General features: G+C 49.0%; 1 protein-coding gene across 1 annotated transcript in view; it reads right to left on the bottom strand.

Annotated features, from left to right (window-relative positions):
• The window catches only part of LOC145406100 (globin-1-like), a 197,963-nt gene that overhangs the window by 83,491 nt on the left and 109,472 nt on the right, over positions 1-5,000 (bottom strand). The gene's annotated exons all lie outside the window — the stretch shown is intronic.

Below are 5,000 nucleotides of genomic sequence, written 5' to 3'. Positions count from 1 at the left end.
ATAACCAAATGAGTGCTAGAAATGAGGCAACCTGGATCAAGGTGAGGTCAGGCAGGCAGGTAGAATAGAGAGAGAGAGAGAGAGAGAGAGAGAGAGAGAGAGAGAGAGAGAGAGAGAGAGAGAGAGAGAGAGAGAGAGAATACTCCACGTCTCACCCTACTCGTACCTCACTCTCCACCCTGCCTCACCCTCCTTCACACTGCCTCACCCTCCTTCACCCTACCTCACCCTCCTTCACCCTGCCTCACCCTCCTTCACCCTGCTTTAACCTCCTTCACCCTACCTGCTTTTTTCACTCCCTCTCCATCCTACTCGACCTTAATACTCCTCTCTCTCTCTCTCTCTCTCTCTCTCTCTCTCTCCAACTCGTTCACTTTCCCCACTTTCCCTCTCTCCCTTTCTTCCTATTATTCCTTTCCCTCTCTCCCTTCCTTCTCCTTCCCTCCTCCCTCCCTTTCCCTCTCTTTCTCCCCCTCCCTCTCTTCCTCAGCCCCTTCCCCCTCCCTCCTCTCCCCCTCCCCTTCCCCCTCCCTCCCCTTTCCTCTCTTACCACTCCTTCCATTTCTTCCTCTCCCCATCCCCTTCCCACTCCCTCCCCCTTCCTCCCTCCCTCTGCCTCCCCTTTCTCTTACCTACTACTCCCTCTCTCTCTCCCCTCCTTCTCCCCTTCCCCCTCCCTCTCCTCCCCTCCCCCCCCTCCCATCTCCCATAAAAAACATTATAAACAAACAATATTTTAAAGTATGAGAGAGAGAGAGAGAGAGAGAGAGAGAGAGAGAGAGAGAGAGAGAGAGAGAGAGAGAGAGAGAGAATCAAAAGAAAAGGGGGGAAAAGGATGGAGAAGAGGGGAGGAGAGGAAAGGAAGAGAGGAGAGGGAGGGGAAGAGGGGAGGGGAAGGAGGGGAAGAGGGGAGGTGAGGGAAGGAGAAGGGAGAGGAGGGAAGAGATGAGGAAGGGGGAAGAAATGGAATGGAAGGGAAAGGAGAGGGGAGGGGTAGAGAGGAGGGGGGGAGGGGAAGACTGGAAGGAAAAATGGAGTGGAAGGGAGAGGAAAGGGGGGGAAAAGGGGAGAGGAGAGGGGGTAGGGGAGGAGGAGAGAATAAAGTTAAATAGATCACAAATAAGGGTACGAACTGAAAGAGTATCTGGTGGGGAGGGATGGAGGGGGGGAGAAGAGGAGGGGGGAGAGGGGAGAAGGAAGGGAAGGGGTAGGAGAGGGGAGAGGAAGGGGAGGGGGAGGGGAAGGAATAGGGTATGGATGGAGGAAGGGTACGAGTAGAAGGGGAGCACGGTGGAGGGAGGGGAGGGGAAGAGGGAGGAAAGAGAGTGGAGGGGGAGAGAGAAGGGGAAGGGGGAGAGGGAAGAAGTGAGTAGAATCGACCATAAAAGGCATTTAGGACTGCAACTGTACTTTTATGGGGGAGGGGGAGAGGGGTGCAAAGGAGGGGGAAGGGGGAGGGGGGCAAGTGGGGGTAGGAGGGGGAGAGGAGAATGGGGAAGAGGGGAGTAAAACAGATCATAAAAGGAGTTTAGGACAGCAATAGTAGTCTTGTGGGTGGGGGAGGGGAGGGGAGGCGAGGGGAAGGGGAGGGGAGGGGAGGGGAGGGGAGGGGAGGGATAGGGGAGGAAGAAGGGGAGGAAGAAGGGGAGGAGGAAGGTGAGGGGGAAGGGGAGGGTGAGCGGAAGGGGGATGGGGAGAGGGGAGGGGGACAGGAAGGGGAGGGTGAGGGTGACGGGACGGGGAGAGGGAGAAGGCCAGAGGAAAGAAGGAGGGGGGAGGAACGAGGTTGGGGGGGAGGAGGGGAGAGGAGAGGGCCGCTGCGGAGGGGGGGAGGGGGAGCTAAGGTGATGAAAAGCCAGGGGAAGAGAAGGGAAAGGAAGGAAAGGAAGGGGGATGGAAGAAATGGAGGAAGGAAAAGAGAGGGGAGGGGAGGAGAGGGGAGGGGAGGGGGGGAATTTGTATGAAAATGTCCCCTCCACCTTGCCCTCATGAATGTGTGTGTGTGTGTGTGTGTGTGTGTGTGTGTGTGTGTGTGTAGGTATGTCCATGTGCGTGTACGTGTTGACTGAGCTTGTGGTGGCGTGCATACTGATTGCCTGCGAGAGTGCGTGCATGGCTGTAGGTATGCAAAGTGCGTGCGTGTGGATGAAACAGGCGTGAAATGCCGCTTGAGTGGATTACGTGGAGCTTGTCAAATACCTTCACACGCAATCGCACGCAATCCCAACCCCATCGCACTCACTCAACCCCTCATACTACTGTTTAGGTGTATTTTCGTCAGTCATTTTTTGGTACTACTTGTTCTGCGGTTTACTTATGTCATCTATCTATCTGGTTAAATCTATCTACTCTCTCTCTCTCTCTCTCTCTCTAAAAATATACGTGCACTATTATTTACACCTGTCCATTTACACATCTACACACGAACACACACACACACACACACACACACACACACACACACACACACACACACACACACACACACACACACACACACATCCACTGAAATCCAAGTAATCCGCTAAAAAAATCCAGTTCAGAGGCTCTCGCATAGAGGTCCATAGAGAAGCCCGTATGAAAATAAATCGCTAAGGAAAAGGTGTTAGGGAGAATATCATTTTACGAATTACAAGCGTTCTATTGCAGTAAAAATAAATAAATAAATAAATCAGTAAAGGAGCTTATTAACACCCTCGCACAGATTTAATAATATCGCCTTTATCCGTATTTCATTTACCTTATTACTAATTGCTCCTCGTACCTGGTCTCCCTCGCACACTTACCTGTTGGGAGAAGGTAAGGTGTTAGTAGATTTATGCCCCCCTCTCTCTCTCTCTCTCTCTCAAGATCTAAGAGAGGATGGCTTTTTCCCCGCCCACCTCTCCCTCCGACACAATACCCAAATTAAAAAAGAAAACAAAGGCTGAAAATTTATTCCAATTGTATCGAATGTGCCTAAATGTATACCTAGTTGTATGATGTAGTTTTAGGCATGCATTGGTTTGGATAGATTAATGTATTTGGGGGATTAGAGAACTATTATAGGCTTGGAGATATTCGGAGCTGTCATCTCTCTCTCAGATAGTAGAAGACAAGACACAAGCTACACACACACACACACACACACACACACACACACACACACACACACACACACACACACACACAAATCTACTCCTCCTACATCCCCTCATACACGACCCTTCCCTTCACACACACACACACACACACACACACATACACACACACAGTAAATCAAGAAACCCATTTACTGAGTCTGTTTGTGCACCTGCTTCACCTGTCTACACCTGTTACACAAAGACACAATAAATAAACCAAACCATCGATAATTCCTCCATTCTATATATAAATTAATGTTCAGTTCACCCAAGGGCTTTTATCTGCATTTACCAGAAGTTATTATTTACTTATTATTTTGTTATTTATCTTATTTATTATTAGTGTCCAGTTTTATAGGTAAGTTAGTGCTGTTATATTAGTCTCTGATGGCTTTTTCATGGAGTTCCCGTTTTCTATATTACGGAAGATATGGGGAGAGGAGGTGAGGGAAGAAGAGAGGCGAGGGGGGTGAGGGAAGGGGAGAAGAGAGGTGAGGGGAAGGGTGAGGAGGGGGAAGAGAGAAAATGAGAGGGGTAAGAAGAGGGGAGGTGTAAGGAAGGAGAGGGGATGGGAAAGGGGAGGGAATGGAGGATGAAAGCGAGGGGAGGACAGGTGAAGGAAGGGAAGAGGGGAAGGGAGGTGATGGGAGGGGAAAGTGGAAGGGAGAGGACAGGCGTGAAGGGAAGGAGACAGTGAGAGGAGAGGTGTGAGGAAGGGCGAGAGGGAGGGAGCGGAAAGAAGAGAAGGAAGAGGGGAAGGGAGTAGAAGGGGAGAGGGGAGTGGGGAAGAGAGGGTAGGGGAGAGGGGGAGTGAAAAATGAGGGGTTACATCAAGTTGAGGTGTATTGAAAAGTAGATAAAACTAACGTGAGGGGAGAGGAAGGGGGAGGATGAGGCTGGGTGAAGGTGAGGCAGGGTGAAGGTGAGGCAGGGGTGAGGGTGAGGCAGGGGTGAAGGTGAGGCAGGGTGAAGGTGAGGCAGGGATGAGGGTGAGGCAGGGATGAGGGTGAGGCAGGGTGAAGGTGAGGCAGGGATGAGGGTGAAACTAATCTTGTAATAAACTTAGATAAAACGAAACTAAATCCATCAACACGCAGACTACGAGAGGATTTAAGGCAAGTAATAAAGCAAGCAGTAAAGCAAGCAGTAAGGCAAGCAGTAAGGCAAGCAGTAAAGCAAGCAGGAAAGCAAGCAATAAAGCAAGCAGTAACGCAAGTAGTAAAGCAAGTAGTAAAGCAAGTAGTGAAGCATGTAGTAAAGCAAGCAGTAAAGCAAGTGGTAAAGCAAGTAGTAAAGCAAAGCAGTAAAGCAAGCAGTAACGCAAGTAGTAAAGCAAGCAGTAAAGCAAGTAATAAAGCAAGTAGTAAAGCAAGTAGTAAAGCAAGCAGTAAAGCAAGTGGTAAAGCAAGTAGTAAAGCAAAGCAGTAAAGCAAGCAGTAACGCAAGTAGTAAAGCAAGCAGTAAAGCAAGTAATAAAGCAAGTAGTAAAGCAAGTAATAAAGCAAACAGTAAAGCAAGTAATAAAGCAAGTGGCAAAGCAAGCAGTAAAGCAAGCAGTAAAGCAAGCAGTAAAGCAAGTAGTAAAGCAAGTAGTAAAGCAAGCAGTAAAGCAAGCAGTAAAGCAAGTAGTAATGCAAGTAGTAAAGCAAGCAGTAAAGCAAGTAGTAAAGCAAGCAGTAAAGCAAGCAGTAAAGCAAGTAGTAAAGCAAGTAGTAAAGCAAGCAGTAAAGCAAGCAGTAAAGCAAGTAGTAAAGCAAGCAGTAAAGCAAGCAGTAAAGCAAGCAGTAAAGCAAGTAGTAAAGCAAGCAGTAAAGCAAGTAGTAAAGCAAGCAGTAAAGCAAGTAGTAAAGCAAGTAGTAAAGCAAGCAGTAAAGCAAG

Source organism: Coenobita brevimanus, chromosome 69 (genome assembly GCF_032717465.1).
Source record: "Coenobita brevimanus isolate Jiangsu-jjx chromosome 69, ASM3271746v2, whole genome shotgun sequence".
NCBI lineage: Eukaryota > Metazoa > Arthropoda > Malacostraca > Decapoda > Coenobitidae > Coenobita > Coenobita brevimanus.
This window is presented reverse-complemented; position numbering and strand designations above follow the sequence as displayed.